The sequence below is a fragment of the Staurois parvus genome, unplaced genomic scaffold (assembly GCF_062004578.1).
Source record: "Staurois parvus isolate SC_StPar_1 unplaced genomic scaffold, SC_StPar_1.0 ptg001191l, whole genome shotgun sequence".
Taxonomy (NCBI): Eukaryota; Metazoa; Chordata; class Amphibia; order Anura; family Ranidae; genus Staurois; species Staurois parvus.
The window spans coordinates 871,348-891,800 of NW_028318987.1; the positions used below are offsets into that span (position 1 = coordinate 871,348).

Genomic DNA, 20,453 nt, shown 5'->3' on the forward strand with positions numbered 1-20,453 from the left:
CCTCCCCCACCAACATGCTAATGAGGTTGTTAATTAAAATCTTTGAATTACATTACACTTATTTTAGACCCTGTGATGTCATCACAGGGTCTCTGTGCTGCTCTATGCAATGCAGGCAGATCACGGCTGGTGGGAGGGGCCGGCAGGGTGCTGTACATAGCTTCCTGAAAACATCACAGCCCTGATTAAAGTAGTGGGAGGAGTTATGCAAATATCAAATGCCTTGATGGGTGGGTGTCAGAATGGGGGAGTGGCCGATCCTAGGCAGGCTGCATTAGCAAGTAACGCCCACATATGATGTGCACCCTTCATGATTGAAAGGACTGAAATCTAATGAATGAAAGAGGCATTTCAGACCAGGAGAGAAGCCGGTACACCTGTGTAAGACTGAAGGGGAGGAGCCGGTACACCTGTGTAAGACTTAAGGGGAGGAGCCGGTACACCTGTGCAAGACTGAAGGGGAGGAGCCGCTACACCTGTGCAAGACTGAAGGGGAGGAGCCGCTACACCGGCGCAAGACTGAAGGGGAGGGGCCAATACACCTGTGCAAGACTGAAGGGGAGGAGCCGCTACACCTGTGCAAGACTGAAGGGGAGGGGCCGATACACCTGTGCAAGACTGAAGGGGAGGAGCCAGTACACCTGTGCAAGACTGAAGGGGAGGGGCCGATACACCTGTGCAAGACTGAAGGGGAGGGGCCGGTACACCTGTGGAAGACTGAAGGGGAGGAGCCGCTACACCTGTGCAAGACTGAAGGGGAGGGGCCGATACACCTGTGCAAGACTGAAGGGGAGGAGCCGGTACACCTGTGCAAGACTGAAGGGGAGGGGCCGATACACCTGTGCAAGACTGAAGGGGAGGGGCCGGTACACCTGTGCAAGACTGAAGGGGAGGAGCCAGTGCACCTGTGGAAGACTGAAGGGGAGGAGCCGATACACCTGTGCAAGACTGAAGGGGAGGAGCCGGTACACCTGTGCAAGACTGAAGGGGAGGAGCCAGTACACCTGTGGAAGACTGAAGGGGAGGAGCCGATACACCTGTGCAGGACTGAAGGGGAGGAGCCGGTACGCCTGTGCAAGACTGAAGGGGAGGAGCCGATGCACCTGTGCAGGACTGAAGGGGAGGAGCCGGTACACCTGTGCAAGACTGAATGGAAGGCCGGAGGTGAGATTTAGGAATTCTATGCTATTTCTTGCAAGGAGCTAAAAAGTTAAATTCTCCCAGAGTGACATCATCAGCCCCTCCACATCAATGTGAGGAAACGTGAAATTCATGTCATGTCTTCTCGGCGTCTTCTTCTTACAACTTCTAGAGGAAGTGGTGGCTCTCAGACCACAGACGACGAATATATTCCAGCAGTCGGTGATGCTCCCTGCAGATCCGCGTCTGTGCTGCGGCGAGGACACACGTAAGTTTGGCGGCTGCTACAGCTCTGTGAATGGGGTGATGGCGGGGGGGCGATTATTACTGCAGATATCGAACCTTTGTCTGGGATCTGGGGGGTGAGAAGACTAAAGGATTATTTGATTGGGAGGTTGTAAGACTGGGGGGCTAAATGGCTGGGGGGTCATAAGATGGGGGGGTTCTAAGATTGGGAGGTTATAAGACTGGGGGGCTAAAAGGCTGGGGGGTTATAAGATGGGGGGGTTCTAAGATTGGGAGGTTATAAGACTGGGGGGCTAAAAGGCTGGGGGGTTATAAGATGGGGGGGTTCTAAGATTGGGAGGTTATAAGACTGGGGGGCTAAAAGGCTGGGGGGTTATAAGACTGGGAGAATATAGGATTGGGGGGCTAAAAGGCTGTGAGGTTATAAGACTGGGGGGTTATAAGACTGGGGGGGTTATAAGACTGGGGCGGTTATAAGACTGGGCGGTTATAAGACTGGGGCGGTTATAAGACTGGGGGGTTATAAGACTGGGGGGTTATAAGACTGTAGGGTTCTAAGACTGGGAGAATATAGGATTGGGGGGCTAAAAGGCTGGGGGGTTATAAGACAGGGGGATCTAAGATTGGGAGGTTATAAGACTGGGGGGCTAAAAGCTGGGGGGGTTATAAACTAGGGGGGTTCTAAGATTGGGAGGTTTTAAAATGGGGGGGCTAAAAAGCTGGGTGATTATAAGGCTGGGGAGTTATAAGACTGGGGGCTAAAAGGCTGGGGGGTTATAAAGCTGGGGGAGTTATAAGGCTTTGGGGGGGGGGGGGTTATAAGAGTGTGGGTTATAGGACTGAGGGGGGTATATAAGGCTGGGGGTTATAGGACTGAGGGGGTTATATAAGGCTGAGGGGGTTATAGGACTGGGGGGTATATAAGGCTGGGGGGGTTATAGGACTGGGGGGTTATATAAGGCTGGGGGGGTTATAGGACTGGGGGGGTATATAAGGCTGGGGGGGTTATAGGACTGGGGGGGTATATAAGGCTGGGGGGGGTTATATAAGGCTGGGGGGGTTATAGGACTGGGGGGGTATATAAGGCTGGGGGGGTTATAGGACTGGGGGGGTATATAAGGCTGGGAGGTTATAGGACTGGGGGGGTATATAAGGCTGGGGGTTATAAGAGTGGGGGTTATAGGACTGGGAAGTATCAGGCTGGGGGGTTATAGGACTGGGGGGTATAAAAGGCTGGGGGGTTATAAGGCTGAGTGAGTTATAATACTGGGTGGGGAGTTATACAGCTGGGAGGTTATAAAATTGGAGGGTGTTATAAGGCTTTGGGAAGGGGGGGTTATAAGCCAAAGGGACTTATAGTATAGGACTAGGGGTTTATAAGGCTGGGGGTTAAAAGCTGGGGGTTATAAGAGTGGGGGTTATAGGAGTGGGGGTTATAGGAGTAGGGCATATAAGGCTGGAGAGTTAAAAGGCTGAGGAGTTATAAGACTAGTGGGGGGGTTATAAGGCTGAGGGATTACAAACCTGGGAGGGGGGTTATAAGGTTAAGGTGTTATAAGACTGGGGGGTTATACAGCTGGGGAGTTATAGGACTGAGGGACTATTAAACTGGGGCAGTTTAAGGCTGGGGGGGTTATAAGAGCGAGAGCTTTAAAGTCTGGGGGGGGGGGTTATCAGGCTGGGGGGGTTATAAGGCTGGGATTGTAAGGCTTGGAAGTTATAAGGCTGGGGTATAAGACACACGGGGTGATAAGGCCGAGGGAATATGAGATTATGGGGGGGTATGAAGTTGGGGGGTTATAAGGCTGGGGGATTAGGAGGTTGGGGGGGGTTATAAGACTGGGGGGAAGGTTATAAATCTGATGGGTTAAAAAGCTGGGGGGGGTAATATGACTGGGGGGGTTATAAGGCTGGAGGGTTCTTTTTTTAAATGACCAGGACTGAGCCCCTCTGTACCCCACTGAGCCTTGCTGTACCCCGCTGTACCCCGCTGAGCCCCACTGTACTCCACTGAGCCCCGCTGTACCCCACTGAGCCCCGCTGTACCCCGCTGTACCCCACTGAGCCCCGCTGTACCCCACTGAGCCCCACTGTACCCCGCTGTACCCCACTGAGCCCTGCTGAACCCCACTGAGCCCCGCTGTACCCCGATGTTCCCCACTGAGCCCCGCTGTACCCCACTATACCCTGCAAAACAGTGTTAGGAGTATTAGGAACATCCGGCTGTAGTTTTTTCTGAGTCCCGGGAGCTCCCAGCTGACATCTGCCTGAACTCTGGAAGCAGCGACAGATCCTGAGCCCATAAATTCAACATTTGAAGAGTATTTCCTAAGAGAAAAGTATCGACTTCTGCATTGGGGGGGGGCTGGAAAATGACAGAGAAAAAGAAGAGAATGGACCCAGAAAACACTGTAATCATGACAGGCAGACAGACAGGCAGACAGACAGGCAGACAGACAGACAGGCAGACAGACAGGCAGACAGACAGACAGGCAGACAGACAGGCAGACAGGCAGACAGACAGACAGACAGACAGACAGGCAGACAGACAGGCAGACAGACAGACAGGCAGACAGACAGGCAGGCAGACAGACAGGCAGACAGGCAGACAGACAGGCAGACAGACAGACAGGCAGACAGGCAGGCAGACAGACAGGCAGACAGACAGACAGGCAGACAGGCAGACAGACAGACAGGCAGGCAGACAGACAGACAGGCAGGCAGGCAGGCAGGCAGGGAGACAGACAGACAGACAGGCAGAGAGACAGACAGGCAGGCAGACAGACAGGCAGACAGGCAGGCAGACAGGCAGGCAGGCAGACAGGCAGACAGACAGGCAGACAGACAGACAGGCGGACAGGCAGGCAGACAGACAGATAGACAGACAGACAGGCAGACAGGCAGGCAGGCAGGCAGGCAGGCAGGCAGGCAGACAGACAGACAGGCAGAGAGACAGACAGGCAGACAGGCAGGCAGGCAGACAGACAGGCAGACAGACAGACAGGCAGACAGACAGGCAGGCAGACAGACAGGCAGACAGACAGGCAGACAGACAGACAGGCAGACAGGCAGGCAGGCAGGCAGGCAGGCAGACAGACAGACAGACAGGCAGAGAGACAGACAGGCAGACAGGCAGGCAGGCAGACAGACAGGCAGAGAGACAGACAGGCAGACAGGCAGACAGGCAGGCAGACAGGCAGGCAGGCAGACAGGCAGACAGGCAGACAGGCAGACAGACAGACAGGCAGAGAGACAGACAGGCAGACAGGCAGGCAGACAGACAGGCAGGCAGGCAGACAGGCAGACAGATTAAATACAGGTATTGATAAGAATGGGTTGATACTATTTACAGTATCTGTCTTATTATCAATCAATCAATCAATCAATATACTTTGCATTAGTTATATGATGAGGAAAACCTGTTTTGATTGATCTATTGATTTCTATCTATCGATTTGTCTGGGTCGGCTCAGTGCCGTTTCCCGTGTGAACCTCGGTGTTTATCACAATATTCGATGCGGGTTGCCTCACGTCTGTCTGCACGTTTTCTTCACTTTCCGTACTTCTTTTTTTTTTTTCAGGATGACGCTCCTCTGGGCAGCAATTCTGCTTTTACTCTCCGCAGCGTGCGGTAAGTCGTGTCTGTGTGTTAAGAGGAAGAACTTCATCCGTGTTTGAATGCAGTATATACATCGTTATTTGTATATATATATATATTATGGAGATTACACTTCTCTACAGAAGAGCCCGGGGGCCATCCTAAAAACTGTTACACAAAATTCTGAGGTTAGAAGTCAGAATGATTCCAAGATGCAAAGTCAGAATTCTGAGATTCGAAATCAGAATGATTCAAAGTCAGAATTCTGAGGTTAAAAGTCAGAATGATTCCAAGATTCAAAGTCAGATATCTGAGATTTAAATCAGAACGACTCCAAGATTCAAAGTCAGAATTCTGAGATTCAAATCAGAATGACTCCTAGAATCAAATTCAGAATTCTGAGATTCAAATCAGAATGACTCCTAGAATCAAATTTTAGAATTCTAAGTTTCAAAGGCAAAATTCTGAGATTCAGAGTCACAACGATCCCAAGATGCAAAGTCAGAATTCTGAGATTCAAAATCAGAATGACTCCAAGATGCAAAGTCAAAATTATGAAATTCAAAGTCAGAATGATTCCAAGATTCAAAGTCAGAATTCTGAGGTTAAAAGCCAGAATTATTCCTAGAATCAAAGTCAGAATTCTAAGTTTCAAAGGCAGAATTCTGAGATTCAGAGTCACAACGATCCCAAGATGCAAAGTCCGAATTCTGAGATTCAAAATGAGAATGATTCAAAGTCAGAATTCTGAGGTTAAACATCAGAATGATTCCAAGATTAAAAGTCAGAATTCTGAGACTCAAATCAGAATGACTCCAAGATGCAAAGTCAGAATTATGAAATTCAAAGTCAGAATGATTCCAAGATTCAAAGTCGGAATTCTGAGGTTAAAAGACAGAATTATTCCTGGAATCAAAGTCAGAATTCTTAGATTCTAAATCAGAATTATTCAGAGTCAGAATTCTAAGTTGAAAGCCAGAATGATTGCAAGATTTAAAGTCAGAATTCTAAGTTTCAAAGGCAGAATTCTGAGATTCAGAGTCACAACAATCCCAAGATGCAAAGTCAGAATTGTGAGATTCAAAATCAGAATGATTCAAAGTCAGAATTCTGAGGTTAAACATCAGAATGATTCCAAGATTACAATCAGAATTCTGAGATTCAAATCAGAATGATTCTAATATTCAAAGTCAGAATTCTGAAATTCAAAGTCAGAATGATTAAAAGACTCAAAGTCAGAATTCTGAGGTTAAAAGCCAGAATTATTCCTAGAATCAAAGTCAGAATTCTGAGATTCAAAATCAGAATTCTGAGATTCAGAGTGACAACAATTTCAAGATTCAATTTCAGAATTTCAGAAAGTCAGAATTCTAAGATACCTCAGAATATTGACTTTTAATTCTAGAATTCTGACTTTGAAACTCTGTTTAGAAATCACAGCTGTATGTAATAAATGAATAGAATACTTTTCCAGAAACTGATTCGAGGTAAACCAATAGCCACAATATTAATTACCGGTTATTTCTTGGCTGAGACTCATAGACTGAACATTACCAATGAGAGCTCAAAACCAGCGGCAACATCTCGGTCTAGAACACACCCCTAGAATGCTGATTGGACAATGAAAGGAGAAGCAGTTATGAGGTCATCCTTCTACTCTTTCATCCTATACTCTTCCCACAAAGTTGGGAGCATCAAATTGTCCAAATGTCTTGATATGCTGACGCCTTAAGAGTTCCCTTCACTGGAACTAGGGGGCCAAGCCCAACCCCTGAAAAACAACCCCACACCATCATCCCCCATCCACCAAACTTTACACTTGGCACAATGCAGTCAGGCAAGTACCGTTCTCCTGGCCACCTCCAAACCCAGACACGTCCATCGGATTGCCAGACAGAGAAGCGTGATTGGTCCCTCCAGAGAACACGTCTCCATGCTCTAGAGTCCAGTGGCGGCATGCTTTACACCACGGCATCCAATGCTTTGCATTGCACTTGGTGATGGAAGGCTTGGATGCAGCTGCTCGGCCATGGAAACCCATTCCATGAAGCTCTCTACGCACTGTTGTTGGGCTCATTTGAAGTCCACACCAAGTTTGGAGGTCTTTAGCTATTGACTCTGCAGACAGTTGGTGACTTCTGCGCACTGTGCGCTTCAGCATGCGCTGACCCCGCCCTGTCATGTGACGTGGCCTACCACTTGGTGGCTGAGTGGCTGTTGTTCCCAGTTGCTTCCACTTTGTTATAATCCCACTAACAGTTGAGCGTGGAGTATTTAGTAGCCAGGAAATGTCACGGATGGACTTATTGCCCAGGTGACCACCTATCACGGGACCACGCTTGGAGTCACTGAGCTCCTGAGAGCGACCCATTCTTTCACCAATGTTTGTAGAAGCCGTCTGCATGCCTAGGGGCTTGATTGTATACACCTGTGTCCATGGAGGGGGAGGGGAACACCTGAATCACATGATTGGGAGGGGATTGGAACACCTGAATCACATGATATGGAGGGGATTGGAACACCTGAATCACATGATTGGGAGGGGATTGGAACACCTGAATCACATGATATGGAGGGGATTGGAACATCTGAATCACATGATATGGAGGGGATTGGAACACCTGAATCACATGATTGGGAGGGGATTGGAACACCTGAATCACATGATATGGAGGGGATTGGAACACCTGAATCACATGATTTGGAGGGCGGGGCCAATACTTTTGGACAATATAGTGTATATATTTTATGATTAATATGGCTCTTCACTTTTTTTCTCCCCACAAGTCACGTCCAGTGATGACAGCGAGGACAGCACACTGGTGGGCCCAACAGACAATTCTACCCAGGGGGATGCAGATGACTTCTTTGAAGGCTCTGGTGGTTCTGGTTAGTAAATATAATTATTTCGGAAGGTTCGCCGCACTTTGCGTCGTAGTGATTTTGCCGCCTTGCGCTCATAAAAACGTGTCCATTGATGTCAGTAGGCCCCTAAGGAACACTTGGGGGAAGGGGCAGCCAGCCATAATCCAGTTGTTCTTACGGGAAGCAAAAGGGGCGGTAAAAAAATAGGCAACTGTCCTGTGTTTTTTTTTTACTGGCCCTCTACTGCTTACCTTCAGGCGGACATGGCGTTCGCTTGGGTCTGTTCGCATTGTCTCATCCGCGATGCTTCACTTTGTGGTGTGAAAAATTTGAACTCGCAGACAACGCAGTTGCCAAATGTGTCCATTGATGTCTATGGGCCCTTAAAGGGGCAGTAAATCGCACCGGGTGACACCAACCCTAGGTATGCCCCTGGATGTAGCAGTTAGAGGGTTGAGACAGGCCATTTACCACTGACAGGGGTGCTTACGATGATCTGCTTTTATTTTTGTAAAACCGTTATCCCAAAAGGAATTAAAAAAAACTACTTATACAGGGCTAGCCGGAGTCTGGCTGCAATTTGTTAATGTATTTAAATCTGCTAGTCCGTCTAATACTCCCCTCGGCTGACAATACTGCTGTCCAAAAGGTGTCTCCTTTGCTCCTTCCTCCAGAGTTGGGGGGCTCTAATACAGGAGGTGTGTTACTGCCCAGATCATCAGGAGAAAAAAAAAGACTAATGCAGCCACCCCATCTAATGATTGGTAAGCTGGGATATATCACGTTTTTGGTTTGGGGTTTACTTCCCCTTTAAGGGCCCATAGACATCAATGGACACATTTGGCAAGTGCGTTGTCTGCGAGTTCAAATTTTTTCGATCCATCCTGCGGGGATCGTCGGCATGCAACCTGTACGGGGTGACACCGCCGGACCCGCTCCACGAAAAGGTAAGTTGTAAAGAAAGCCGACGATCCCCGCAGGATGGATCAGATCTGCGGATTGGGGCCGGATCGGATCCGTCCTGAGGGGATCGTCGGCATGCAACCTATACGGGGTGACACCGCCGGACCCGCTCCACGAAAAGGTAAGTTGTAAAGAAAGCCGACGATCCCCGCAGGATGGATCAGATCTGCGGATTGGGGTCGGATCAGATCCGTCCTGTGGGGATCGTCGGCTTGCTTTACAACTTACCTTTTCGTGGAGCGGGTCCGGCGGTGTCACCCCGTGAGATAGGTGTCACCCGTTGCGACGCACACCCCCGCACCTGCCTCGGGACGCCACTGGCTACATCTACAAGACTTGTTTTGTTGAAAAACAACAGACTTACTGGCCGGATCACCTGCTGAAAACAAAGGAAAGAAAGCGAAAAAAAAAAGGAAAAGAAATGCAGCCACCACTTCTCATGAAAAAAAACACATGGCCATATTTTCAGCTGCCTATCAAGGACTGTTGCCTGGGTGTCAAACTAGCGTCCCTCCAGCTGTTGCCAAACTACAAGTCCCATCATGCCCCTGCCTTTGGGATTCACGCATGTAACTGTCAGCCTTGCAATGCCTCATGGGACTTGTAGTTTATATAGATACGGAGCAGGGATGTCAAACTGGCGGCTCTCCAGCTGTTGCCAAACTACAAGTCCCATGATACATTGCAAGGCTGACAGTTACAAGGGTGACTCCCAAAGGCAGAGGCATGATGGGGTTTGTAGTTTGGCAACAGCTGGAGGGCAGCCAGTTTGACATCCCTGCTCCGTATCTATATAAACTACAAGTCCCATCATGCCCCTGCCTTTGGGAGTCATGCATGTAACTGTCAGCCTTGCAATGCCTCATGGGACTTGTAGTTTATATAGATACGGAGCAGGGATGTCAAACTGGCTGCCCTCCAGCTGTTGCCAAACTACAAGTCCCATGAGGCATTGCAAGGCTGACAGTTACAAGCGTGACTCCCAAAGGCAGAGGCATGATGGGACTTGTAGTTTGGCAACAGCTGGAGGGCAGCCAGTTTGACATCCCTGCTCCGTATCTATATAAACTACAAGTCCCATCATGCCCCTGCCTTTGGGAGTCATGCATGTAACTGTCAGCCTTGCAATGCCTCATGGGACTTGTAGTTTATATAGATACAGAGAGGGGATGTCAAACTGGCTGCCCTCCAGCTGTAACCAAACTACAAGTCCCATGAGGCATTGCAAGGCTGACAGTTACATGCGTGACTCCCAAAGGCAGAGGCATGATGGGACTTGTAGTTTGGCAACAGCTGGAGGGCAGCCAGTTTGACATCCCTGCTCCGTATCTATATAAACTACAAGTCCCATCATGCCCCTGCCTTTGGGAGTCATGCATGTAACTGTCAGCCTTGCAATGCCTCATGGGACTTGTAGTTTATATAGATACAGAGAGGGGATGTCAAACTGGCTGCCCTCCAGCTGTAACCAAACTACAAGTCCCATGAGCCATTGCAAGGCTGACAGTTACATGCGTGACTCCCAAAGGCAGAGGCATGATGGGACTTGTAGTTTGGTTACAGCTGGAGGGCAGCCAGTTTGACACCCGTGATGAGAATTATTAGAACCGCAGGTGTTCCCCTTTAAGAGAGACGAGCGCCACACCCTCCCCAGTCATTGCGGCGACCACGAGACCAAGCGTTGAGTCACTAGAAACCCGGAACATTCCGCGGTCGCTCGCTGCGAGCACGACGTCTAACCTCACTTTACAAGCTCGGCACAAAAGAAACTGCTGATTCCGCTCGTCTCGGGAGTCGAGGCGCAAAAAAATTCTAAGACCGCCGCGCAAACCAGTCCCACCCAGGGGCGGACTGACAACTCATGGGGCCCCCGGGAAGTAGGGGATCATGGGGCCCGTGTCCTCGCCCACACTCAAAGCACACCCAGAAATGCCTATAAAGGGTACCAGAGGCATCTCATGGGGCCCCCTACTGACCCCGGGCCCCCGGGCTGTGCCCGAGTGCTCGAATGGTCAGTCCGCCCCTAGTCATCAGTCTGCTGCAGGCAAGAAGGAAGCATTTCCTCAATCTCCCACCCCCCATGGTGAATGGTCAGTCCGCCCCTGGTCATCAGTCTGCTGCAGGCAAGAAGGAAGCATTTCCTCAGTCTCCCACCCCCCATGGTGAATGGTCAGTCCGCCCCTGGTCATCAGTCTGCTGCAGGCAAGAAGGAAGCATTTCCTCAGTCTCCCACCCCCCATGGTGAATGGTCAGTCCGCCCCTGGTCATCAGTCTGCTGCAGGCAAGAAGGAAGCATTTCCTCAGTCTCCCACCCCCCATGGTGAATGGTCAGTCCTCCCCTGGTCCCACCGTAGAATACATACCTAGATACAAAGTATCTTCTTTTGTTAATCCTTGTAAGTTCCGTGCCTCATAATACAGACGTAGAAAAAAAATCTGGACCTCGTGGCGCATCATTCGTGAAATAAATCATCCCTGATTGCGCACAACTTTCTGCCTACAGCCAATCAGAACACACGGGGCTATTTATAAAATAATAAAACGCTGTAGGAACGTCTGAAGCATTCACACCGGGAATAATCACCGTAATGTGTTTTTTTTTTTTTTGAACAGCGCCATCTATTGGCGATAATGCGGGATTTTCCTGATTGAGGTATTTCAGGAAAATGTTGCATCGCGGCCACTAGATGGCCATAATGAAGTTATTAGACGCTTTATGCAGGGCTGTCAAAATGGCGGCCCCCCAGCCAGGGAACGAGGTGGGCTCTATCTATTGATCAGCCCAAGGATGAAGCAAGGAAGGAAACCTCCTGACGGCCCCTATGTGTGCAGCCAGGGGCGGACTGACCATTCGAGCACTCAGGCACTGCCCAGGGGCCCGGGGTCAGTAAGGGGCCCCATGAAATGCCCCTGGTACCTTTTTTATAGGCTTTTTTGGATGTGCTTTGAGTGTGGGCGAGGACACGGGGCTCCATGATCCCCTATTGCCTGGGGGCCCCATGAGTTGTCAGTCCGCCCCTGAGTGCAGCTGAAGACGTCTCCGCCGATCATGGTGGTGGAGAGCGCACGGGGGGTTAACCCGACTTGCGGTTTCACCGCCGGCAGATGGGTGGCAGCGAGCCAAAAACAGAAGTGAGATCTTGCGGTCCCGTGTGGACGGGAATCCCCGACTCTTCAATGGAACGGATTTACTAAAACCGGAGAGTGCAGAATCCGGTGCAGCCGTGCCCGGCGGCCAATCAGCTTCCAGCTTCAGCTTGTTCAGTGAAGCTTTGGCAATAAAAGCTGGAAGCTGATTGGCTGCACCAGATTCTGCACTCTCCAGTTTTAGTAAATCCCCCCAGCATCGTCTTCCCTTATTACAAGGGCGGACTGACAACTCATGGGGCCCCCGGGCAACAGAGGATCATGGGGCCCCTGTGTCCTCGCCCACACTCAAACCACACTCAAAAAAGCCTATGAAAGGTACCAGGGACATCTCATGGGGCCCCCTACTGGCCCCGGGCCCAAATAGTCAGTCCGCCCCTACCTTATTGTCACATGTAGAGTGCGGCTGGGAATCCCCGACTCATCGCCTTCTGTGTTTTTTATTGGCAGGTGTGGAACCTCAAACCGAATTTCTGGGTGAGTTGCATCGAACGATTCCGGCTGAATATGAACCTTAAAGGGGACCTGTCATGGGAAGAACACTGTGAGCGAGCGAGAGCCCACTGAGCGGTCCCTGTGTACAGATAGCGGCCTATGGAGCACTACAAGTCCCAGCAGCCCCAATGTGCAGATAGCAGCATGCAGCCAATACAGAGCTACAAGTCCCAGCAGTCCCAGCATCCAGATAGCAGCATGCAGCTAATACAGAACTACAAGTCCCAGCAGTCCCAGTGTCCAGATAGCAGCATGCAGCCAATACAGAACTACAAGTCCCAGCAGTCCCAATGCCCAGATAGAAGCAGCCAATACAGAACTACAAGTCCCAGCCGTCCCAGCGTCCAGATAGCATCATGCAGCCAATACAGAACTACAAGTCCCAGCAGTCCCAATGCCCAGATAGCAGCATGCAGCCAATACAGAACTACAAGTCCCAGCAGTCCCAATGCCTAGATAGAAGCAGCCAATACAGAACTACAAGTCCCAGCAGTCCCAATGTCAAGATAGCAGCATGCAGCCAATACGGAACTACAAGTCCCAGCAGTCCCAATGCCTAGATAGAAGCAACCAATACAGAACTACAAGTCCCAGCAGTCCCAATGTCCAGATAGCAGCATGCAGCCAATACAGAACTACAAGTCCCAGCAGTCCCAATGTCAAGATAGCAGCATGCAGCCAATACGGAACTACAAGTCCCAGCAGTCCCAGTGTCCAGATAGCAGCATGCAGCAATACAGAACTACAAGTCCCAGCAGTCCCAGTGTCCAGATAGCAGCATGCAGCAATACAGAACTACAAGTCCCAGCAGTCCCTCAGCAGCCTGCAGCCAGGCGCCTGGTATTTTCATAGGCAGTTGTGCAGCATTTATGTCGGATTGTCTCCTCTGATGTGAAATCATATTCCAGGATAAACCGTCTTATCGATATTTGTTTCCATCCGCAGACAACGGCTCGGAGAAGGCCAGACCAGGTGAGACCCCAGGACGGCGCTGGGCGGGGACACAGCGGGGATTCCTGGATGATGATTGGCTGATGGATCACCGCTGCATTACCTGCCATCCAACCCTCCTTGAGGGATCCGTCCGCCAAACCATCATTCTGGAGCTGACCATACACTATACAATCTGATTGTACAATCTCCTGTAGGTCCACCTATGCATGATGGATACAAATGCAGTGAATTGTTTAGGTGCGTAAGCCAGGGGCGGACTGAACTTTTGGAAACTCGGGCACTGCCCGAGGGCCCGGGGATTAGTAGGGGGCCCCATGAGATGCCCCTGGTACCTTTTTCATAGTCTTTTTTGAGTTTGGGCAAGGACACAGGGGCCCCATGATCCCCTATTGCCCGGGGGCCCCATGAGCAGCATGCAGCCAATACAGAACTACAAGTCCCAGCAGTCCCAGCATCCAGATAGCAGCATGCAGCCAATACAGAACTACAAGTCCCAGCAGTCCCAGCATCCAGATAGCAGCATGCAGCCAATACAGAACTACAAGTCCCAGCAGTCCCAGTGTCCAGATAGCAGCATGCAGCCAATACAGAACTAGAAGTCCCAGCAGTCCCAGCATCCAGATAGCAGCATGCAGCCAATACAGAACTACAAGTCCCAGCAGTCCCCGTGTCCAGATAGAAGCAGCCATGTTACGCGGTTTGTCGTGGTAAAAAATAATGGCACCGCCGGCGCGACGCGCGTTTTACCACGATTCTGGATTCACGGGGAGAATTACGTGATTCTGCCCGCAATGCCAGTATGCTCGAGTGTAGGCGTGGCCTAACTGACCTTTGCAATGTAAGGAGAATGGAGGGCCACCATGGGCGGGATCGGGGCCGGCTGACACATTGTGATACTTTGTTTCCAGTTCATGAAATATTAATTACAGTTATTATCGAACACAAAGAGTCTTCTCCTCTGATATGGGTGGCACCCCAGGCACCTGAGGGGCGGAGTCTATACATTACTCCTCTACGGGTGACACACCCAGGCACCTGAGGGGTGGAGTCTATATATTGCTCCTCCTCTAATATGAGTGACACCGCAGGCACCTGGGGGGTGGAGTTTTTATGTTACTTCTCTGATATGGGTGACACCCAAGGCAAATGAGGGGTGGAGTCTATAAGTTACTCCTCCTCTACAGATGATGCCCCGGGCACCTAAGGGGGTCTATATGTTACATCTCCTCTGATATAGGTGACACACCAGGCACTTGAGGGGCGGAGTCTATATGTTACACCTTACAGGTGACAGCCCCAGGCACCTGAGGGGCGGAGTCTATATAGTACTCCTCTAATATGAGTGACACTCTGGGCACCTGAGGGGCGGAGTCTATATGTTACATCGCCTCTGATATGGTGACACACCAGGCACTTGAGGGGCGGAGTCTATATGTTATACCTTACAGGTGACAGCCCAGGGCACCTGAGGGGCGGAATCTATATAGTACCCCTCCTCTAATATGAGTGACACCCCGGGCAACTGGGTGGTGGAGTTTTGATGTTACTTCTCCTCTGATATGGGTGACACACAAGGCACCTGAGGGGTGGAGTCTATAAGTTACTCCTCCTCTACAGGTGATGCCCCAGGCACCTGAGGGGTGGAGTCTATATATTACTCCTACTCTGATATGAGTGACACTCCAGGCACCTGAGGGGTGGAGTCTATATGTTACTCCACCTATATGCTACTCCACCTCTGATATGGGTGACACACGAGGCACTTGAGGGGCGGAGTCTATATGTTACACCTTATAGGTGACACCCCCAGGCACCTGAGGGGCGGAGTCTATATATTACTCCTCTTCTGATAGGAGTGACACCCCAGGCACCTGACGGGTGAAGTCTATATGTTACTCCACCTATATGCTACTCCACCTCTAATATGGGTGACACCTGAGACACTTGAGGGGCGGAGTCTATATGTTACACCTTACAAGTGACACCCCCAGGCACCTGAGGGGCGGAGTCTATATATTACTCTTCTTCTGATAGGAGTGACACTCAAGCACCTGACGGGTAAAGTCTATATGTTACTCCACCTATATGCTACTCCACCTCTAATATGGGTGACACCTGAGACACTTGAGGGGCGGAGTCTATATGTTACACCTTACAAGTGACACCCCCAAGCACCTGAGGGGCGGAGTCTATATATTACTCCTCCTCTAATAAGAGTGACACCCCAGGCATCTGGGGGGGGGGTGGAGTTTTTATGTTACTTCTCTGATATGTGTGACACCCAAGGCACCTGAGGGGTGGAGTCTATAAGTTACTCCTCCTCTACAGGTGACGCCCCCAGGCACCTGAGGTGTGGAGTCTATATATTACTCCTATTCTGATGAGTGACACTCCAGGCACCTGAGGGGTGGAGTTATATGTTACATCTCCTCTGATATGGGTGGCTCCCCAGGCATCTGAGGGGTGGAGTCTATATATTACTCCTACTCTAATATGGCAACCCCCCCCCCCCCAGGTGCCTGAGGGCAGAGTCTATATGTTGCTCCTCCTCTAATATGGATGACACCTTAGGCATCTGAGGGGTGGAGCCTATATGACACCTTGGTCTTCCACCAGAGCACTCACAAGGGCCATGGGTCGGTTGCCTATTTATAGGGCTAATATGCCACCTAGTGTCCAACCGCACTGACAGTGCCATGTACTGCTATCTACTGACACACTGACACCTTGTACGTTGAGTTGAGTCCTGTGAAGATCCATCTTTGTGTTTTCCCTATTAATGGAGTCACTCTTTAATTTTCAGTCCAAGAGATGATTGTAATCACGGGGTGCATTATAGCGATGTTCTGCACAGGAACTCACAACGGTAAGTGGGACACGTCTCTGAATCTGCATGCGTTAAGTCAGGAAAATGTGGGTAAAATATCAGTATTGGCATCTTTTAAATACAAGATAAGGCTGTGATTTGAGGGTGTCAGGTCAGGGCTGTGGCTTCAGGGTATTGGGTCAAGGCTGAGGGTATCAGGTCAGGGCTGTGACTTGCGGGTATTGGGTCAAGGCTGAGGGTATCAGGTCAGGGCTGTGACTTGACGGTGTCGGTTCAAAGCTGTGATCTGAGGGTATTGGGTCAAGGCTGAGGGTATCAGGTCAGGGCTGTGACTTGACGGTGTCGGTTCAAAGCTGTGACCTAAGGTTTTTGGATTAAGGCTGAGGGTATCAGGTCAGGACTGTGACTTGAGGATATCGGGTCAAAGCTGTGATCTGAGGGTATTGGGTCAAGGCTGAGGATATCAGATCAGGGCTGTGACTTGAGGGTATTAGATTAAGGTTGAGCGTATCAGGTCAGGACTTGGACTTGAGGGTATCGGGTCAAAGCTTTGACATGAGGGTACTGGGTCAAGGCTGAGGGTATCAGGTCAGGGCTGTGACTTTAGGGTGCCGGTTCAAAGCTGTGACATGAGGATATTGGATTAAGGCTGAGGGTATCAGGTCAGGGCTGTAATGTGAGGGTATTGGGTCAAGGCTGAGGGTATCAGGTCAGGGCTGTAACTTGAGGGTGTCGGGTCAAAGCTGTGACATGAGGGTACTGGGTCAAGGCTGAGGGTATCAGGTCAGGGCTGTGATTTGAGGGTATCAGGTCAAAGCTGTGACATGAGGGTATTGGGTCAAGACTGAGAGTATCAGGGCAGAGCTGTGACTTGAGGGTATCAGATCAAAGCTGTGATCTGGGGGTATTGGGTCAAGGTTGAGGGTATCAGGTCAAAGCTGTGATCTGAGATATTGGGTCAAGGCTGAATGTATCAGGTCAAAGCTGTGATCTTAGGGTATTGGGTCAAGGCTGAGGGTATCAGGTCAAAGCTGTGATCTGAGGGTATTGGGTCAAGGCTGAGGGTATCAGGTCAAAGCTGTGATCTGAGGGTATTGGGTCAAGGCTGAGGGTATCAGGTCAGGGCTGTGACTTGAAGGTATCAGATCAAAGCTTAGACCTGAGGGTATTGGGTCAAGGCTGTGATTTGAGGATATCCGGTCAAGGCCTGTTCCCCCCACTGGACCAGTGATCTTCAGAGACCCTTGTCAATGATCATGCCTGATTTCTTCAATGGATTCGTTATTTTTTGCAGCTTTCCGGTGGTGATCGAGTCGATGGACGCCGAGAGGCAATAACACACTGCCAGCAGATTTCCAGAACTTTACAAGGACAGCTGTGCGCTTTACTCATCATTGTCTCTACAATCAGGATTCGCACCGTGCTCTATGTCTCTCAATAAATGGACAAATTTATTTGGTTGGGATTGCAGTGCAGCAGCCCCTCTAGGAAGCACACTGGATTCATGGCAGATCAACAGCTATTTTTTGTACTTCTAGCAAAGGGATAACGCATATGGTTGGTTCTTTTTTGCACAAATCTACGTTTCAATTCTGCATAAGCCAAGCGTACATATTTAGGGCGGGGCCTGTAACTGATTTGTATATATTTATTAAATGAGAGAGCACTGACCGGGGGGGGGGGGATTTTAAACACGGGACGGGACGGGAATGGGCGGAGCATCAACCAATGGACAGGCAGACAGGCGCAGGCGAATTATTTCACAACGTATCGGTTTCGTGGTCGTTACTAAGTTGCAATCTTAAGAATACCGAAAAAAATAAATAAATTGCGTCCGTGTCTGGCACGCTTCTTGTTCTTTTTCTTTTTTTTTCTTTTATATATATATATATATACAGTATATATATCGAGTTTTGTATTCTCAGTATATTGTTCTTTACATCGGAGGAAATAAAATGTTACAAAAGTTCAGTCTGTTTCCTCTTCTTCTCCTCCCAGGTATTGCGGAAGTTTCTGCTGCGATTCATTTCCTAAACCAGAATGGCGATAAATGGCGGACTGCAGTCCGGACCCGGAACAAGTGGCAGTTCCTTATGGGATGCCAGCCAGCCGGTCCCCAGTGCAGGTTCCCCCCCCTCCCCCCCTCCTATGCAGTGATTGGTTTGTAGGGTCACCAGCATCCTAGCAACCAATAGCCAGTATTCAGGCAAAACATTAAAAAAAAAAAAACAACAACATACAAATAAAAATGAACTCTTCTATATTTTTATGTCTCTGGTGGGGACATCCAATGTAAGTGGAAACCTGATGCAAGGGGGACACTGATGGGAACACCCGATGCAAGGGGACACCTGATGTAAGGGGGCACTCTGATGGGGACACCTGATGTAAGGGGACACTCTGATGGGGACACCTGATGTAAGGAAGCACTCTGATGGGGACACCTGATGTAAGGAATCACTCTGATGGGAACACCTGATGTAAGGGGACACTCTGATGGGGACACCTGATGTAAGGGGACACTCTGATGGGGACACCTGATGTAAGGGGGCACTCTGATGGGGACACCTGATGTAAGGGGACACTCTGATGGGGACACCTGATGTAAGGGGACACTCTTGTGGGGATACCAGATGTAAGGGGGTGCTCTGATGGGGACACCCGATATAAGGGGGTGCTCTGATGGGGACACCCGATGTAAGAGGGACACACAATTCAAGGGGAGCACCCAATGTAAGGAGGACACTCTAATGGGGACATGCAATTTAAGGGTGACACTTGATTGGGACTCCTGATGTGAGGGGACACTTTTGTGGGGATACCAGATGTAAGGGGGGCACTCTGATGGGGACACCTGATGCATGGGGACACTCTTGTGGAGATACCAGATGTAAGGGGGCGTTCTGATGGCAACACCTGATGTAAGGGGGCACTCTGATGGGACCCCCATTGTAGGGGGCACTCTGATGGGGACACCCAATGCAAGGGGATTTTCTGATGGGGACACCCGATGTAAGGAGGTGCTTTTTTGATGAGTCTTGATGTAAGGGGCACACTTGCGGGGATACCAGACATAAGGGGGCACTCTGATGGGGACACCCAATGTAAAGTGTTGCTCCGATGGGGACACCCAATGCAAGGGGGTTCTCTAATGGCAACACCCCCGATGTAAGGGGGCACTCTGATGGAAAACCCCCTGATGTAAGGTGGTGTTTTGATGGCGACACCAGATGCAAGGAGAATACCCAAAGTAAAGAGAACACTCTGATGGGTACATGAAAATTAAGGGGGACACTGATGGGGACTCCTGATGTGAGGGGGCAATTTTGGGGAGTCTGGATGTAAGGGGCACACTTGTGGGGATACCAGATGTAAGGGGGCACTCTGATGGGGACACCCAATGTAAGGGAGATCTCTGATGGTGACACTCAATGCAAGGGGGACACCTGATTCAAGGAGAACACCCAAAGTAAGGAGGTCACTCTGATGGGGCCATGCAATTTAAGGGGGACACTTTGATGGTGACTCCTGATGTGAGGGGGCACTTTTGTGGGGATATCAGATGTAAGAGGGGGGCACTCTGATGGGGACACAATATAAAAGGGACACACTGAATATGGACACTTAATAGTACATTTCATTATTTTTTTGTACCTCAAATGACTTCACTTATGCCGGCCATAGACGGGTCAAATATCGGCTGATTTTTCTGCCGGAAAAAAAAAAAAGGCAGATTTTCGCACCGTTAGTAAGTTAATTGGTCGGCCATTTTTCGGGCTTTTTGTACATTTTTTTTATCGGTCATGTTGGAAAATTTGCAGCCGATTTTGACGATCGCCCGATTTTCCTGGCAATGATGGGCAAAGCGGCCGATCGTTTTACCGATAAAAAAATCTGAGCTGTGATCTGGAAGAAGAAGAGAGAAAGAAGAGAGAAAGAGAAGGAGAAAAAGAAGAGAGAAAGAGAAGGAGAAAAAGAAGAGAGAAAGAGAAGGAGAAAAAGAAGAGAGAAAGAGAAGGAGAAAAAGAAGAGAGAAAGAGAAGGAGAAAAAGAAGAGAGAAAGAGAAGGAGAAAAAGAAGAGAGAAAGAGAAGGAGAAAAAGAAGAGAGAAAGAGAAGGAGAAAAAGAAGAGAGAAAGAGAAGGAGAAAAAGAAGAGAGAAAGAGAAGGAGAAAAAGAAGAGAGAAAGAGAAGGAGAAAAAGAAGAGAGAAAGAGAAG

The 20,453-nt window shown here is 49.7% G+C and overlaps 1 long non-coding RNA gene across 1 annotated transcript; it reads left to right on the plus strand.

Moving 5' to 3' along the window:
* Positions 1-1,280: 1,280 nt before the first annotated feature.
* Positions 1,281-18,081, plus strand: LOC149438482 (uncharacterized). The gene is made up of 7 exons (XR_016307908.1): positions 1,281-1,408; positions 4,968-5,017; positions 7,772-7,873; positions 12,410-12,436; positions 13,400-13,426; positions 16,212-16,274; positions 17,530-18,081. It is a non-coding gene; the product is annotated as an uncharacterized LOC149438482 (long non-coding RNA).
* The last annotated feature ends 2,372 nt before the right edge of the window (positions 18,082-20,453 follow it).